General features: G+C 54.7%; 1 long non-coding RNA gene across 1 annotated transcript; it reads left to right on the top strand.

The window, feature by feature from the left end:
* The first annotated feature begins 3,398 nt into the window (after positions 1-3,398).
* Positions 3,399-8,500, top strand: LOC132684001 (uncharacterized). Its single transcript, XR_009612515.2, has 3 exons — positions 3,399-3,620; positions 7,056-7,165; positions 8,415-8,500. It is a non-coding gene; the product is annotated as an uncharacterized LOC132684001 (long non-coding RNA).
* The last annotated feature ends 10,472 nt before the right edge of the window (positions 8,501-18,972 follow it).

The following is an 18,972-nucleotide window of genomic DNA, read 5'->3' on the forward strand; positions in this document are numbered from 1 at the left end:
GAAGGTGAGGAGGGCCAGGTGATCCTGCAGAAGGCATCCCCGTGGCTCGTTTAACAGACATGCTGAGCCGTCCTTTGTGCCACTGACCACATCAGAGCTGGAGCCACCTGGGACAAATAGCCCCTTCCATCAGAGATGACAGGTTAGCAAGGTCACACCACAAATCCATTTTCTTTTTGGAAACACGACTCCAGCTCAGGTGGAGGAGAGATGGGTGGTGGTGAGCCCAGAGACAGGAGGACCGATTAGAAGGCTGCTGCAAGAATCCATGAGGAGGGGACAAGGGGCACAGAGAGGGAGCAGTTAGCATTTAGCGTGGAGAGGGTAGGACTCACCAGCGCTGTCCAGACAGGTGCACAGCGGCTCCTTCCGTGTGCTCAGTGCCCACTCACTGCCGCTAAGTTTTCGCAGCGATGTGACTCTTGCACAGTGACAAGCAGGCAGGGCAGATGTCCCCGTTTCGGAGGGACAGCGAAGGACAGCGGCGCTGAGGTCCCGCCGCGTCCTGGGCGCTGACTGCGTCCTCTGTCGCTCCGGGGCAGGCGTCCCGTGTCCGTGCCGCGGTGGGGGGCGCTGAGGATCTGCCTCAGATCCCAGCAGACAACGATGAGCTGGATCTGAAGCCTTCGCCAGCCGCCGAAGCCTGGGTTCTTCTACCTGGACGAGGTTCCCTTCTCAAAGGGACGAATCAGGCACATTTTAGCACAGGAGGAAATAAGACTCACGTCAGGCTTCCCTTTAAATACCAACTATCCTGGGGCGCCTGGGTGGCTCGGTAGGTCAAGTGTCTGACTCTCGGTTTCGGCTCAGGTGATGATCTCACGGTTCGTGAGTTCGAGCCCTGCGTCGGGCTGTGTGCTGACAGCGTGGAGCCTGCTTGGGATTCTCTGTCTCTCTCTGTCTCTCTCTGTCTCTCTCTCTGCCCCTCCCCTGCTCAAGCTCTTTCTCTCTCTCTCCCAAAATAAGTGAATAAACATTTAAAAATTTAAAGAAAGGAATAACTCACCAGTCTATTTCACCTATATTTTATGTTCACACAGGAATGGCCAAGTAGGACTATAAACCTCTTTCAAAGATACAAAACAAAACCCCTAAGTGATAAGAAAGCCTCATGTCATGGGGTAATGGTAACATATCTTTTTCTTTGTGGTTCACGAAATGATGGTTCTTTCTGCTCAGGTGTGTATTTGACCATCGTGAGAGTCAACGGCACAGAACAACCTATGTGGGCGTACTCGCTAGGTAGGGATCAGTCAACGTTTACCTTCCCCGAAAATGTCTTGGATGTTAAGACTTGCCCCTGGGCTGTGTGTTTCTGGGATCTGGGGGGTGCCTACCCGAGCTGTCAGCCTTCCTCAGCTCCAGGGCTTGGTCAGAATGGCCTCGTTCCCTCTCTGTAACCACGGGGCTCCGTCCTTCCCATTGTTCTGGGAACCGCTTCCAGTCCTCATTCTGGAGACTGGGGTTTGGTTGGGATCCCACAGGTGATGCTGGGTGGGGGGACAGATGCCACAGAACATCCTTCCGGAGTTCACAGCTCTCCTGCGTACTTGGAATTTTACATCATCACGATTCATTGATATTAACACCAAGGCAGGCGGAGTCCCTGAGTGGCGGAATCAGAAGCGGGTTGGTGGCCACAGACGACGTCTTCTTTACTGTGTCGTATTTGTTTTGGTCAGCTTCTGAAAGCCGCTTTGCGTCCCTTTCCCAGTGAAAGTCTGGAGGAAGACAAATTCGAGCATCTGTTTGGACAGGGGCCATTTGGAGAACGGGACTGTCCTCTGTGTGGATTTATGAGTTTGTCGGAGCACAGAATAGGGGTGCAGAAGGGAGGCAGTGGAGGAGACAAACAAGGAAGAAGGTGCGGAGAAGAGGCAGGCGAGTCTCTGCACCCCTCCCCCCCTGCTCCCAGTGTCAGTCAGATCTGGGTCATCTCCGCTGGAAGGAGAAGTAATGTGGCCTGGAAACCACCCCCTCAAGGTCGGGGTACAGAACCCCATCCCCAACCAACAAGCTCAGGGTATGACGGCCCACGGTGGGTGGTCCGGGCAGGGTTGGAGGAGAAGGCAGGTGGTCCCCTAGACCACAAAGAGGCAGGGCCCTCCCTGTACCTAAAGTAGCCAAGCCTAACATCTGACCTGCTTGCCCCTGTGGGCTGCCTGCTGGGGGATGGGGGTACAACTCCTGGCCTGGCAGGTCCCTTAGTGAACAGCCAGGACCCAGAGGGGAGAGGACAGGGCTGCAGGTCACATGGGGATCCCATAACAAAAAGGAGGGGGAGGGAGGCTGGGGCAGCCCCGAAAGGCCCAAGCTTGTCTGGCCCCTGCCAAGAGCTTCTCTGGTGTTTCCCTGTGACCTCTTAGAGACATGCCTGGAGTCCCATCAGCAGAGGGAGGCTGGAAGGGTGGGTGGGCAGATCTGGAGCAGCTATGGGAGCACTCAGTAGAAACATCAGAAGTCCCATCGGAGTGCTGCGCACAGGGTGGCCGGCAGCCTTTGCCTGCAGAGTCAAGGGCTCAGGACCACCGGCTGGGCTCAAAATGGCAGCCGCTCTTAGCCATTGCCCACCTGTCTCCATGCTGTCTCTGCACCATTTCCAAGGAGAAGCATGTCAGCTCACCCCACCCCCAGGTTCATTCTCCGCCCTCCCCTGGAGACCCCCACTGGTTACAGAGAGAGTCCAGGCTAGCCCCCCAGATGCATCGGTCTTAGCGTTTGCTTACGTGCGCAGACAATGAGAAGCTCCCAGACTCACGAGGAGAGTCTGGCTGAAAGAGGGCCATCGAGCCAATACTTCCTGAGCTAACTTTGAGCTAACATTGTTTCCCCCTCAGGGAAGTCTCAGAACCTATTACATGAAGGAAAGAAGAGATTTTACTGTGTTTATTATTTTTTTTGTTATTTTTTAAAAATTTCTTTTAATGTTTATTTTTGAGAGACAGAGCATGAGCAGGGGAGGGGCGGAGAGAGAGGGAGACACAGAATGTGAAGCAGGCTCGAGGCTCTGAGCCGTCAGCACAGAGCCCGACGCGGGGCACGAGCTCAAGAACTGCGAGATCGTGACCCGAGCCGAAGTCGGACGCTCAACCGACTGAGCCACCCAGGCGCCCCGAGATTTTACTGTTTTGAAAAGAATGGGCACTTGGAGCTCCAAGAAGAGTTTTTCGGAGAAAGAGGCATAATGTTTGAGAAGAAATGAAAAGCTGAGTAGGGACAGCAGCAGGCAGAAAGGAGAGAGCTGAAGCCCGTTGTGCTAGATCAGCCGGTCAACATAACTCTCGTAACTTGGGGAATTGTTACAACCCCAGAGCAAAAGGGCCGGGGAGGGAGAGCCACGAAAGGCAGTATTTACGACCGAGGGAAACCCACCAGATCTTGTCTTTGACTTTGCAGAAGTCCAGGGAGAAGGAAGCTGGCGGAGGTGAAGACACCTACGAGAGTTCCTTGAGCTGCAGACGTCAGACCACAAGGGTTCCCCAACGTCTGGGTGGGGTGATTTCAAAAGGCACTTGGGAATTCCAAAGATACACAGGAAATTGTTTGCACTGTGTGCCCCACGACAGGGGCTCCTCTCTCGAATACCGAGTGGCGGGAGACAGGCGCAGAACGCACCCAAGGTAAAAAGAGATCGGTCCCAGATTCTGTCCTTCCCGCGGGAGGGAGGGGAGGACAGCACGGGGTGCGGGGAGGGGAGGTGTACAAGCGAGAGTGACCTAGGGTAGCGTTGAGCTTGCGGTTGAATCTGGACAGCTTCAGTGAGTCGTGTGTCGTGTGGACGTGTGGACGTGTGGACTCACGTGTGGACGTGAGTCGTGTGACGGTTGAGAAAGAATTCTTGAAACAGAAGAGGCTGGTGGAGAACCAAACTGCTGGAAGTTTCACCTAGCTCTCCTAATTGGGCGGGAGGGGGGTGGGAAATGGGGGAAGGAGGAGGAAGAGGCCTAAGTCTGGCCTGGGTGGGGCGGGGCCGGGTGGGGCTGGTGGCCCGGAGGGTGGGGAAGGTTATCTGAAGAGGGAGGGACACCACCCTGGTCACACTGGGACTGAATTCTGAATCTGTTTTGCCTCCTGACTCGGCCTTCCCCGTCTGCGAGGGGGGAGATAAAGCCTATTTCGTTGGACCCTGAGAAATTAAGACACAACACATGCCAATCATCTCACACAGGGCTGGCACATTTTAAGCACTTTAGCTATTATTTTATTTTGTTTATTTAAAAAAAATTTTTAACTTTTTTTTTTATTTTAGAGAGACAGAGTATGAGCAGGGGAGGGGCAGAGAGAGAGAGAGGGAGACACAGAATCCGAAGCAGGCTCCAGGCTCTGAGGTGTCAGCACAGAGCCCGACGCGGGGCTCGAACTCACAAGCAGTGAGATCACGACCTGAGCCGAAGTCACACGCGTACCCAACGGAGCCACCCGAGCGCCCCGTTACAGTTGTTGTTATTGATGGTGATAGGAAAACATAGGCCAAACCATATTTTAAAAATTTTTTTTAATTTAAAAACCTAGGATTTCAGTGATGTCATTATGAAAAATTACCAGAAACTTGGGGAGCCCGCTGGCTCAGTCGGTAGAGCATACAACTCTTGGCCTCGGGGTCATGAGTTCAGGCCCCATGTTGGGCATAGAGCTTACTTTAAAAAAAAAAAAAAAAAAAAAAAAGGTTACCAGAAACTCTTTCAATGTACCCTTCTGGGCGTGTGCGGGCCTGGTCCTGTGGAAGGAGCCACCTTCCGGAAGCCCTGGGAGAAGAGGGTGGGGTTGGAGCCTGGCTGACCAGGGCTGGGTTGGGTCAGTTATGGTGGGTGGGGTTCGTTTGCTGTTTTTCTGGAAGGTTGGGGCTCTTTCCCCTCAGGTGGGTGGGGGCCGAGTCCAGAGCCAACAAGAAAGTCACAGGAAAGTTATGCTTCCTGCAAAGAGCAGGATGGAGGCCTGTTTACACAGCGGGACGGCAAGTATTCGTTTTTATTTTTTTTAATTTTTTTTATTTTTTTAACGTTTATTTATTTTTGAGACAGAGAGAGACAGAGCATGAACGGGGGAGGGTCAGAGAGAGAGGGAGACACAGAATCGGAAGCAGGCTCCAGGCTCTGAGCCATCAGCCCAGAGCCCGACGCAGGGCTCGAACTCACGGACCGCGAGATCGTGACCTGAGCCGAAGTCGGACGCTTAACCGACTGAGCCACCCAGGTGCCCCAAGTATTCGTTTTTAAACCATAGTCACAGGATTTGAATGACAAGCCAACGAGGTACACAGCTGCTCCCTTCAGCCATCCAATCTCCAGCAAAGGCCCACCCATACTCTTGCCTGATGCGGAGAAAGGGGCCAGAGTGGCCGCTCCCAGAGACCCGGGCACCTGGGGCTCTCACCTGGACATCCCTCCCTTGGGTCACTTGGGACAGTGGGGGTTTGGTTTTGAAAGAAAATCCTCTAATGCATCTGTACTTTACAAGGGCAGGGAACAGTAGCGTTCCAGTCACGAAATGGAAACAATCTTGCCCTACTGGTTCTGGAAGGCTGGAGGCTGGCTGCTTTCTATTTCCGAATGTCGCCATTGGGTGGTGAACTCGCCTTTCCGGCAAGTGACGGCTGCAGTGTTTTTATTTTTCCAGCTCTTGGTGATAACCTTGGGCCGGGGCATTTTGTACTTGAAGGTGGAGGCTAAATAACTAAGTTCCTATCCTTGAGGACCCGTTTGTCACCACATGGGACATTGAGCCTGATGGAGTCCCTTGATGGAAACCACGTGTGGACCCTGGGGATGGGCTTGCACAACCCAGGGAAGGACAGTCAAGGTTATGAAAATCATTTTTGGCTCGGCGCCCCAGAATGGAGTCTGGGGGCTCCCGCCTGACCTGAGCCCTCGGTAGCATTTGATCCAGGGCTGACCATCCCGCCTCCCGTCTCTTTTCTCCTGACTGTCTGCCACCCCTGCCCCAGTTTCCCTCTGTCCTGGGGCCTCAAGACCAGGAGATGCCGGCTCCAAGCGGTACTTGGTCCGCCCTGTGGGGCTCTCCCAGAACCTTGAAGAAGGTGGCCTTGAAGTATCCCATCAGTGAGCAGGGGTCACCAGCTCAGCCCAGCCGTCTCTGCCTCAGCTCCCAACACGGAGACCCTGCGGCCGCTGCCCCCAATGGGACACCTCCAATTCAACATGGCGGTCACAGTGGGGACTTCTTCCGCTCCCTCTGGACCTGCCCCTGTGACGACCCCCACACGTCACCCCCTCACTTCCCACAGGCCCTGCTCAGAGGTTGCCCCTCTCTTTTCCAGTCCCAGCCAGCCAGCCCCCTCCCCACCCTGCCCAGGGGCCCCCAGACCCTGAGGCTCCCCTGCCATTTTGTGTGGCAACCTCCCTTCCCAACTTCCTCAATTTACCCCCTCCCTCCCTCTCCCTACTCCCCCTACTTCCTCCTCCCCACCCCTGCCCCTCACCCCTCTCCCTTCCTACTTACTCTCCCTCTCCCTCCCCCTTCCTTTACTTCCTCTAACCCTTTCCCTCCCTCCTCACTCTCCCCTACCCCCTCCTATTATCCCCTGTCCCTCCCTCCTTTCCTTCCCTCTTCCTTTCCCTCCACAGCACTTACACTTTATAATAAACCATACAGATGAGTCCCTCATTCTCTTTGCAATCCACAGTCCCCTGTCTCTCTCTGGGGCACACCTCCCTCCCGCGGCACATAAGGTCCACGCGGGCAGCAGTCTTTGCCTGTTCTGTGTACAACGCATCCCAAAGGCCCAGGACAGAGGTTGGCACGCTGAGGTGCTCAGCGCATATTTATTGAACTAGTGAAGGAAGGAAGGAATTACAGGGGCCCCCAGATCCCCCCAGGTCTTCTCCTGCTTCCTGGAGTCCCAGCATATCCTGTTCCCCGGGTGGTCCTTAGAAGTCCTCTTGGCCCCTGTGGGCTGTGCTGGGTGCACCACCGGCTGCTCTCGGGAGTGGGAGGCCGCATCCCTCCTGGTGGGGTGCGAGGCCCTCTACTCTAGAACGAGGCAGAACCTTGGACCCAGCACCTGTGGTTGGAACCTGTTCTTCATCTTCTGGCAGGAGAACAAAAGAAAAGACTATCAAGAAAAGGCTAGAAGCACAAGCTGAGGACACCTTGCTGAGGGAGCCTTGCTCCCTTCCTTCCTGCAGATGTTAACAAGAATATCCTGGTAAATAAAACTTTTATTAAACATAACGTCTTGGGGGGGGGAGGGCACCTGGGGGGCTCTGCCAGTTGAGCGTCAGACTCTTGATTTGGGCTGGGGTCATGATCCCAGGGTCACGGGATCGAGTCCCGCCCGAGTGGGGCTCCGCACTGAGCGTGGTCCAGGCTTGAAGTTCTCTCTCTGTCCCTCTGACCCTCTCCCTCACTTGTACTCTCCTGTGCTCTCTCTCTCTCTCTCTCAAAATAAATAAATAACTAACGCCATAGGAGTTTAAGTGATTTGCTTTTAAATATTTCTTTATTTGCTTATTTTAAATGTTTATTTGAGAGAGAGTGGGCGATAGTGGGAGTGGGAGAGGGGCAGAGAGAGGAGGAGAGAGAGAATCCCAAGCAGGCTCCACACTGTCAGCACGGAGCCAGACTCAGGGCTCAAACCCACAAACCGTGAGATCCTGACCTGAGCCGGAATCGAGAATTGGACACATAGCCAACTGAGCCACCCAGGCGCCCTTAAGTGATTTTCAAGTGAGTGGGCGTGGAAAGTTAATTTTGGGGGGAAGAGTGATACAATCTTTCACCACTTTCTCACTAAATATTAAGGGTATTCTCTAGCTCCTCTCTTACACGTTCCTACAAATGCGATTGATTCACAGGTTCTGTATGGGAAACACTTTTCCTTTTTTTTTTAAATGTGTCCTTATTTTGAGAGAGAGAGAGGTAGGCCAACAGGGGAAGGACAGAGATAGAGGGGGACAGAGGATCCCAAGCAGGCTCCAGGCTGTCAGCACAGAGCCCAATGGGGGGCTCGAACTCACGAACCGTGAGATCATGACCTGAACCAAAGTCATATATTTAACTGACCAAGCCACCCAGGCGGCCCAGGAAACACTTTTCTAAGGCATGGTTCTTTTAAGTCTATTTATTTCTCACTCTGACAATTTCTCATATGATATACATTTGTCTTATACACTTTAAGTATACTTTATATACTTTAAAAAATCTTTTAAAAGTCCTTGGGACCCCTCGGTGGCTCAGTTGGTTGAGCGTCCGACTTCAGCTCAGATCATGATCTCGAGGTCCATGGGTTCGAGCCCCGCGTCGGGCTCTGTGCTGACGGCTCGGAGCCTGGATCCTGCTTCGGATTCTGTGTCTCCCTCTCTCTCTGCCCCTCCCCTGCTCGCATTCTCTCTCTCTTGCTCTCAGAAATACACATTAAAAAAAATAAAAAGTCCTTATGTTCTTTTGGAATTAAGATACGCAAGCTCTGTGAGGGGGTCTGGTCATGGAATCTCCGGGTACGAGGTTTTCGACTGTACCTGCCGCGGGAGAGAACACAGGAAGATGCTACGTGTACCCAGAGTGCCGCGTGCCTGGAAATCCTGCCGGGAAGGAAGCAGAAGGGGAAAACAGAGACGCACTACATTGCATATGGGCCCATTCCCAGTCTGTTTATCTGTCCCGTACGTGGCCCAGCTGTCTTCTTCGCTTTTCACTCCTTGGCACGTTCTGAGGCTCGAGCGGGTATCTTCTATCAACCAGGCCAACCGGCCCTACGTGCAAACATCTGAAGTAAAGCCAAGAACCCGTGCGACGGAGGCGGGCTTGGGAGGCTGGCCAGCGTTTACTGGAGGGCCTCGCCTTTACCGCGTCATTTACAAACCATCGACCCGGTGTCCCAGAAGAGGAAATTATGGGGCAGAGGGGTTAAGTCGGTAACCCCTGGGGAGGCACCTGGTGCGGGGTGATCTCGTGCCGAGAGCCTTTTGCACAATGTAACATCCTACACCCATTTAAGGAAGGCACCGGGGCTCCGGTATCTGTGCGTATGTAGAGGACAGGAAGAATAAATTACTCCAATGCCCGAATAAAATATTCTACTGCATGAGTATTCTACGATATCTAAAAAACAATATTGCGAGGCATGGTGAACAGTATCGTTAAGGGCTTCGCTAGTGACCGTGGAGCTCTTACTCTGTAAGAGGAGCTGCCTATGTGTCCCCACTGTCACAAGAGGCCCAAGGTCCCCGCACCATCGCCCTACAGGTGAGGAGACCCCGTGCTGGGCCCCGGTCACCTCTGCAGAGGTATCCTCGGCTCCTGCCGGCCAGGACTACCTCTGTCTACATCTCCCAGAGAGCAGCGCCAGCCCGGCTCGCTCTCTCCCCTCCTGAGAAGCACGGCCGAGTCCGGCCGTTACCCGAAGCCGGGTTCGCCTCCTCAAGCCAGAAGGCACAACAACCAAGCCCAGGAATAGGACAAGGAAGGCCGTTCCTGGAACAAGCGAAGGAGAACACGGGGGAACTGTCCCAGAGCAGTGTCTCCTCAAACGACAAACGGGGGCACGTGCTCAGCTAAGGATGATGCATGTGCAGGAAGGGGCTTGCCCCATGGGGTGTGCGGCCAGGAATTGGGGCAAAGGCCATCGTAAGGTGACAGAGTCCAGGTCCCCATGATGGAAGCCCTGGGCTGGCCAGGGTGTGGGGCCATCAGCCCACTGGCTCCCGCTGGTCTGGGATCTGAGCGCTCGAGGGGGGTTAGATCCTGCACTGGTAACTCAAGAACGTGTGGGGCCAGTCTGCACGTTGGAACCAGCTCGGAGGCTGATGGATTGTCCCTGATGCCATTAAGGCAACCTCCTGGCCTGATGGTGGCTGCTCGTTCTTGCCTTCTTTTCTTCCCTGGACATGGTTAACTGCTGGGGGCTGTTCTGGAGTTCCAACATATCCCAGGAGGCTCTGCGAAAATGTGCTTGGGGCAAATAGAGCCCGTGAGGCATGTGGTGTGTGTCTCCGTGGACGGGGGTCCCCAGATGTGGGGTGACAGTCGGGTGGAAGCCGGTTTGCCCAGGGGGTCGTAGGTTCACCTGAGGTAGAACCAAGGAGACAGAAGTTTACTGAACACACCGCAAGGGATTGGGGGGCAGGACAGAAGAGGAGGGAGCGCAAGGGATTGGGGGGCAGGACAGCAGAGGGGGGACCACAAGGGATTGGGGGGCAGGACAGCAGAGGGGGGACCGCAAGGGATTGGGGGGCAGGACAGCAGAGGAGGGATGGCAGGGGGTTGGGGGGCAGGACAGCAGAGGAGGGACCGCAAGGGATTGGGGGGCAGGACAGCAGAGGAGGGACCGTATTTAAAGGGGGAAGATGAGGAACTTTGGGGACAAGAAGGATCTTCCCTTTATGGCAACTATGCCTGGGTATAAGTAGCCCATCGGTCAGGTAGGGCTTATGGATACTTTGAGGTCGGTGGCCGGATGGGCCCGGTTGTATTTAGCCGGGTGTTCACCGTGGCCATTCACCGTGGCCCTCTCCACATTCTGGCGCTCAAGCCTGTCGCCTAAAGGTGGCCTCTCCCAGGGATAGACCGCACGGTGGCCGCAGCCTAAAATAACTGTTCTTACGTCTCGTCTTTCTCTTTCTGCTCAACACCAATGCCCTCGGGAAGGCTTCTCAACCCCCAGTCCACAGCAACCTCTGCCCTCCTTCGTCACATACACACCACGCACACACACACCCGACACAGGAGCAGACGATCTGCTGATTGATTGTAAGCCATGGGCCCCTTGACGCTGACTCTCAATGGGCTCTGACGGGGCAGATGCTTCTCGATCGCAGAAAAGCAAGTCTGCCCAAAGCAGAACCAGCAGAGACGCGTTGGTCTGACTCTCTCTGGACGCGTGGGGTCACGATCTGGAACTCTCAGGGGACACCGCAGGGACACGGTGGTGTCCTCCCTGACAAGCTGCACCCTTTGCCCCGCAGTGGAAGGGCTCAGCTGCCCCCCTGCCGTCCACCGCTGCCCCCAGGCCCACCTTTCACACGCCCCCGGCTCACCATCAGCAGGCCTGGCGCTGAGCTCACCGGAAATGCTGCATTTGAGGAAACCTTAGTGTTCGTGAGCTCAAGATGCATCTACCCAGGGCAGGACCCCGTGTCGTCTGCAAGTGTTGCTGCCCCTTTCCAATCTCTTAATGGGCAGGCTTGCGGGGGCCAGGTCTCCAGGCCCGGTACTTTCTCTCCTGCGGGTCTGCTCGCCTGGAGGGGCCAGCCGGGTGTTGTCTGCATTCCGCCTTCGGAACTGCAGAAACAGCACAAATGAGCTGCAGTGACACGAGGGCCCATTCCCGGAAATCGCTTTAGTGGTGGCTGTTCCCTTTCTCCAGGGGTCCTTCCTGGGGCCGCCAGGGTGCTTATGCATGAGGCTCCCCCTTTTTTCTAAATTTTTAAAAATGTTTTTTATTTTAGAGAGAGACAGAGAGAGAGACGGAGCAAGCAGGGGAGAGGCAGAGAGAGAGGGAGACACAGAATCAGAGGCAGGCTCCCGGCTCTGAGCTGTCAGCACAGAGCCCGACACGGGGCCCGAACCCACGAGCAGCGAGATCATGACCTGAGCCGAAATCAGACACCCAACCGACTGAACCCCTAGGCGCCCCCACTGCAGCATCGTTTTATTTTTATTTTTTAACGTTTATTTAGAGACAGAGCATGAACGGGGGAGGGTCAGAGAGAGGGAGACACAGAATCCGAAGCAGGCTCCAGGCTCTGACCCGTCAGCACAGAGCCTGACGCAGGGCTCGAACTCACGGACCGCGACATCATGACCTGAGCCGAAGTCGGACGCCCAACTGACTGAGCCCCCCAGGTGCCCCACATGAGGTTCCTTTTTAAAATATGGATGTGGCTATCAGATCGGTTTGAGTAAGTTCAGTCCCCAACTGGTTTTTCCTCTCCTGAGGTAAACTTTTTCTTCCAGATAAAATATATTTATCTTCCAGATAAAAAATATATTTAAAAAAAAGGAGGCGTGCACTGGTCTGTGTCTGTGTGCGTCTCTTTCAGAAGGGTCGATGAATCCTTCTTTGTTCGTGGCTACAAGCCCGGGCGTTTTTGTCCCCCGTGGCTGTGTCCATGTGAAGCACTGTACCAGGTAATGAAAGGATTTTTCTAATGTTTCCGTGCTTTGTTTTCAAGGAACAACGGAGAGGGGGTATTTCTAGGCAAGTGAGTAAGTTCCCAGAAGCAAGTGGCCAAGGACCTTGAATCCTGGAGAGCAGGGCTGAGTTGAAGAAACCGAGTTCCACATTTCCTAGGAAGCTGCTTATTTTCTTTCGTCCCCAAAGAGAGACCTCCCGCTCTCGTCACTAGCAGGCGTCCACGGGGTCGTTCTCCACCCTGAGCGACTGGAGGCCAGAGGAGCCAAACTTGGAGACCCCCCTTTGGATGGAGTCCGGTGGCCCTGGATAGCCTGGGGTGCAATTTCCCTGGGAAAGGGGGCACTTGGGCCATTGCAGTGCACGCCCCACCCCTCAGAGGGGTCTCGTTGGCTTTAAAGCCTGGCTCTGAGCCATATAGAAATACCAGCTTATCATGCTAATTGGGTTAATGACCCATCGGCCTTTTGGGGCGGGATTTGACCTCCCCGCTGTGCACTGACGTCCCCCCAGGAGACCCCCAGCAGCCCATCCTGCCTCCACCCCCAGGAAATTGTCCAAAAGTCATTAGCTCCCAGGGGGACTGTCATCTGACCCTGCAACCCTCTCAGGTGTCACCTGCTTCATTATTCCCTCCTGGCAGGTGTTCCAGGATGCAAAGGTGACACCATAATTGCATTCATCTAGCGGAGTGGGATCCGTGAAAACAATAGTGAGAGGTGACAAGGTTTGGCAGTTGCTGGCTCACAGATCAGGGCAGAAGGTAGGCAAATAGCTACTCCTAGGACTTTGAGCCTAAAGGTGTGACAGATGTTCACTGAGGTAGGACAGGTGTCTCAGAACTTGTCCTGCTTCCAGACCTTCGCCGAGCCAGGGGCTCTGGATACTCCTGTCCTCTGTCCAGGGAAGTCCCCAGCTCAGGGGCGTCTGGGGGTCCAGTCTTTGGAGGATAATGGTATCCATCAGGGCCCAGGGGACTCTGCTGTGTCCCCTGCGTGCTCGTCCACCTTACCCCCTCTCCTGGTTATTACCCCATCCCCATCCCATCTCCCCATAGCCTCTAGTGGCATTCCTGACCTCACCTGGCGGCTCCTGGACAGCACGGTGGCCTCCCCCTGGCCTCCACCCCTGAGGCCAGACCTGACTGGTCTTCAGAGGTCACAGAAGGTTCCAGCCCCATGGCATTCTTTGTCACAAGAGCCACGTAGAAATAGGTAGACTCTGGATAGTGTCTATAGACACATTTATGAGCGTTTATTTAATAAACGCTTTGCTTTTCTCAGACATCCCGTATTTGAAAAAAGATGTGTGGTTGCCATTGATCGATAGACGAGAAGCTCTCTCTGGGGGGTTGGGCAGTCATCCACACGACATCATCACGGTCACAAAACCCAGCACTAGACGGGGGCTCTAGGTACACCCATCCCTCCGAGTCTCCCTTTACCTCAGGGCGAGAAAAAGAGACCCTGCATGCTCACAGTGCTTTAGATTCAACAACATCAAAAAAGAGCCCATATTCAATTCACAATAATTGGATTGTCTTCACAAGCTTGGGAGGGAAGGAGAGCAAAAATGATCATCTCTGGTTTCCGCACTGGGCAAACGGAGTCTTACGTAAGCCTCAGCGATCCGTTTGGACTCACAAATAACTAGTAGATGGCACAGCTAGAATTTGTAGATTTTCTGGCTCTTTCTACCAAAGACCCAGTCTCTGGTCTAAAATCACGGATTCTGGATGTAGTTACGTGCCCTACTACACCCCCCCCCCCCCAGCCCCCGGGGCTGTACAAAATTCAGCTAAGTACATTTGAAGAGCTAATTGGCTTTATTAAGCGATTCGAGAATTCGGCAGCAATTAGTTACAAAATGGAAGGGTTTTCTGGGGGGTGGGGTGGAAGTTATTAGCAAAAGAAAAGAAAGGATCGTTCCCGGCAAGGTCACTGGCCCTGGGGTCTTAGCTCCCTTGGGTGGGAGGGATGGAGAGGACCTAGGAGACCGGTTACCTCAGCGATGGGGACTGAAAATTCCTGACTGGCTGGTTAAGGCTATGCTTCTGGAAGGGGCCGGAAGTGCAGTTAGGTTAGGTATGAAGCCTTGGTTTGGTGGCTTGGCCCAAGTGCCCCCGTTTTCGGCCTGTGGTTGTCTTTCTAACACACGGAAGCCAATACGCTGATTGATACACACACAGCCTCGGGTGGCCCCAGTCTCCCGGGCATGGCCCCCGAGGACGGAGCTGTGACCCCAAAGGTGGCAGAGTGTGGCCTGGCTGGACTCACCTTTAGGAGCTGGAAGTGGAGCCTTTCTGGACAATCTTTATGGAGAACAAATGAGAACAGCTGTGTAATTGGGGCATTTAAGGAAATCCTTGTCCCAGCTTTTCCCTACTGGAGGCACGGAGGTGGGGGCAGGGTCGTGTCAGCAGCATGACGAGCCTCGTACCGGACAGTGACCAGGGGTCCACGCTGAGTGCCACGGTCCTGTGTGCCGGGAGCTCCTGGAGGAGGGATGGGGTGCCCGCCCTGTGCTCAGCAGTCACGGGGCACCAGGGACCCCAGGAGCCCATGTGGGCTCCCGGAGAGACGGCAGGGTTAGCGCAGGAAGGAACGCAAGCGAGGAGCAGGGCTGCTGGACCAGAGACACCCCAGGGACCAGGAAGGAGGGGAGAAGGATGGACAGTCAGGACGGGGCTTTAGCAAGAGCCTTGGCAGAGGACCGGCTGGTGGCCAGGGGTTAGCCTGTGGACGATCAGTCCCAGCTGAGTGAGGAGGCCTGTTTTGTCCCCAGGGCCACCGATCACACTCTGAGATAGTGAGAAAATGCCAGAAAAACCGGTTTTGTGACTGGATGTGCTACTTTCTTCTTGTCGCACTTTTTCAACTGAGTTCTGAATGCTTTGCTGCGGGAAACATCTGTCACCTCGGCTCCTGGCACAAAGCCGCAGGCCCTCTGCGTCCTCCTGGTCATAGTCCCAGTTGTTCCAAACTGGACACACTGGGATTTCTTTTAACTCAGGCTTCCTCTCTTGTTTCCTTTTCTTTCTTTCTTTCTTTCTTTCTTTCCTTCCTTTTTTCTCTTTCTTTTTCTCTTCCTTCCTTTGCTTTTTTCTTCTTTCTTTCTTTCTTTCTTTCTTTCTTCCTTTGCTTTTTTCTTTCTCTTTTTCTTTCTTTTCTTCTTTCTTTCTTTCTTTCTTTCTTTGTTTCTTTCAAGTTTTATTTGTTTAAATTATCTCTGCATCCAACGTGGGGCTCCAACCCACGACCCCGAGATCAAGAGTCACGTGTTTTTCCAATGAGCAGGCCAGGCACCCCTCCCGTTTCCTTTTCCATGAGACAACCCCACAGTCGCGTTTGTAAGGGGAGAATTCACTTCCCTTCATCACGATTCCCCACATGCATTTGCTTCCTGCTCTTGACTCTTTGGCCTTGAGTAGTGACACTGGCTTTGGGAGGCTCCTCTGACTTGCTGTGTCCCTTTCTCTAAGGGTGTGGAGGCGAGAATGTGCTCGGCACCAGGTTATAAACGGTTATAAATGGCTGTTTGGGGTCTAGGAAGGGCGCAGACTTGGAAGGCGACCACGACTTAGGTCATCCTGGTGCCAGCCTCTCTAGGCCTCGGTTTCTTCCTCTGTGAGTTGGGACAATCGTACCCCCTCCATGGGACAGGCAGACGCGGTGTGCTGTCCCATAAAAGCTGGCACACGGGGCCTGGCACGCGGGGCTCCTCCAATGTGCCCTTGCTTCCCTGGCCCTCTTCCTACCACATTAGCCCCGGGACTAAGGGCACCGGGAAAACGCACAATTTATTCTGTGAATCATTTACAAAATTGTCCGTAAGAATACGCCTGAAATCAGGACACGGGTCTGCTCCGTGAGGCTTGTGTGCAGAAAGAAAAACTCAGAAAACCTTCCCTTGTAGACGGAAAGCCCAGGTGCCTCATAGACCGCGGTTGTGGGCATGGTTAAAGGCGAGGAGAAAAGTCTGGAGGTTTGCTTAGACATCTGATTGGATTCTTCTCCCAAGTGCCAGGCTGTCAGCGCGGGGAGGCTGCTGGGGCTTCGGGTCCCGGCACCCGGGGGAATCGGCCCCGTTGGGCGAGGTTTTTCCACCGCCTACTGGCCGCTGCCTGTTTCTGCTGACCCAGGGCACACGGGGCCCTCTGTTCTGGTGAAGTCAGGTTCACCAGATGATGGCGCAGTGTGACTCCCAGTTTTGTGACTTGACAACAATTTCAGGACACACGGTGGGCTCCCCGGGTCCCCGGGCAGTCAACGAACACCCGAGCGTTGCTAACTCACACAGCCAGGACCTTCCGGTCACCCATGTGTTTGTACGGCCTGCCAGACTGTGCTATTTATTCTAACGTTTTCTGCTTTTGTTTTTTGATCTGTTTTAGAAAGAGAGAGTGTGTGGGTGAGGGGCAAAGAGAGAAGGAGACGTAGGCCCCAAAGCGGGCTCTGTGCTGACGGCAGAGAACCCGACGTGGGACTCGAACTTACGAACCGTGAGATCGTGACCTAAGCCAAAGCCGGACGCTCAACCCCTGAGCCACCCGGACGCCCCGACACTGTGCTACTCATGGAAGCCACTGCTCACACAGAAAGTGTGCGATTTGGGGCCGACGTGGCAAAAGCTAGGCAAAGCCCTTGAGCTGAGTACCAGGGAGGTCATCAGACTCCCTTACTCAGGGGCCGGGAGGCAAGGTCTGTGGTGGGGCTGCCCCCGGGGTGGGGGGTGCCGCTGCCTGCTGGAATCTGCAGCGGGAGTCGGGGGTGGAGGCCTGTGGGGGGGGAAGGCTGCCCCGGGATGAGCAGGGAGGGGGTCCCCCACCCCGGAGGAGCCCAGTGAGGCCTCCGTGCTCCAGAGGCTGGTGACATCCTCCACAGATGCTTCAACAGGAGAAGCCTGACCGACAAACGAAGTCCTCCAGGGGCCCCTGGGCCCGTGGAGGTTTACGTGGCTCTGGGCGGGAGGCCCGGGTTATTCCACAGCAGGACGCCTCAGGCAGACGGCAGGGTGGCGCGTCTCTAGTCAAGGGGTCCCCCGAGACTGCCGGCAAAACCCCAGAAGCTGGGGGAGAGCTGGAGTAGATGCTTCCTCCCTGCCCTCAGAGGGACCTAGCCCTGCTGACCCCTTGAGCTCAGACTTCTGGCCTCCTGAACTGAGAGACCATAAATTTCTGTCATTTTAAGCCGCTCGACTCGTGGTTGGCTTTATTAAGGCAGCCCCAGGACCTTTGTACAAGAATCCTGCCTGGGGGTTGGTTCTGGGCCGTCGTCTCCAACCCAGGGACAGGCACTACCACTGTCTTGGGGCTGGGGCACCCTGGCCTTGTCTCGTGTGCGACACGGTCCTGCCCCTTTGACCAACTGACCCCAGCATCAGGGTGGGGCAGGGGCTCCTGAGCTGTGGGGACAGAAAAGACCCCCAGCCCCCATATGGCAGAGGCTGGAGGCCGGGGGGTGGCTTCTGGTCCTGAAACTTCCAGCTCAGCCAGGAAAATCCCTCCTGCTGCTGGCTTCTGAGTCAGATGTCCGGAAGGAAACGTTCTGTGGGGAAAAGTTGCACGCAGTCGATTTAAGCCGTTCCTCTCTTCCTAGGGGCTGCGACTTGCCCTGGGCACCCTGCCACCTTTGTCCTCCCCCCAGGGCTGTCTCTGTCCTGTCCCATGCAGCCCCTCGCCCTGGCAGGCAGGAGTCCGTTCTTACTTGCAAGATTGGGAACTCTCGTTGTCGCCCCTTTCCTCCCTTTCTGCCTTGGACGCGTCTGTCCTACTTGTTCCCCTCCTCTTTTCTCCAAATGAAGACCATTTTCCCTGGCTTGCTTTTCCATATCAAGCTCCAAGTGGTTTTAAGGTCACAGTGCTCTGGGCCGGACAGCTAGCTATGTGGGAAACCGATAGGCCTTTATAACCAAATAAATGCCGAAATTATCCACAAAGCAAATGTAAATGGTGACCAACAGCAATGAAACCAAGGACATTGGAAACTGTGGCTTCCTGAGGGTTCCTACAGGATCGATTGCCAAACTTTAGAGTCTCAAGTGCACGTGAGTAACTCTCCCCCCTCCCAAACATGCAGTGCCTGCCCCCCCCCCCCCCCCAGCCTTGTCTGTCAAATGGTCCTCTGAAGGAAGCAAGGACAAAAGCTCTGTCGTAGATTTTCTAGAACGACGAGTGTGGTCACTCTACGCATGACACAGGGGCCCCGGGGTGCATGTGTGGTGGTCGAAAGTAGTCAGAAAAATCTCCTTCTGGGAGCCCTGCCCCTCAGCATGAAGGACAAATGGCCCCCAATGATGCAGATGCTTCTGGAGACTATCTTTTCACTCCCTCGCTATGGCAGAGGGGCGATCAGACCAACGCCTTGACCACTGTAGGCTCTGGAGGGATGAGATCGGGCCGGTCCAGCTCAAGGTTGAAAGTGCTCCAGTGCTGGTGGAATTAAGCAGATGGAGCAGAGCAGAGGCCCCCGGCTCTGCGTGGGGTCTCAGGCAAGCTCCTGAACGCGAGCCTCCGTGTCCTCATCTGTCAAATGGGTATAATAATAATATCAACCTCACCGTTTGTACAGTGGCAATTCGAACAGGCTGACTGTAAGTCCTAAACACAAATGCCTGTGGGGTGAACGTACAAAGCAAGCAGCTGGCTGTGGGCGGCCGGGGGCAGAGGGCCGGCTGCCTGGGGCCACTGGGCGACAGGACAGGCGCTTGGGGAGAGGTGCCCACAAGGGAACGCTGGACGAACTTTCCCTGCTTCACAGTCTTTCTTTCCTACCCTGCTTCTCCCGATCAGAATGAGAATGTCATGTCAGACTCACACCGCGGATCCCTTTTCCTGCCAAAACGCCTCTTCTAAGCAGCGAGCAAGAAAGTCGTTTGAGCGA

The sequence above is a fragment of the Panthera onca genome, chromosome C2 (genome assembly GCF_046562875.1).
Source record: "Panthera onca isolate mPanOnc1 chromosome C2, mPanOnc1 haplotype 2, whole genome shotgun sequence".
Lineage (NCBI taxonomy): Eukaryota > Metazoa > Chordata > Mammalia > Carnivora > Felidae > Panthera > Panthera onca.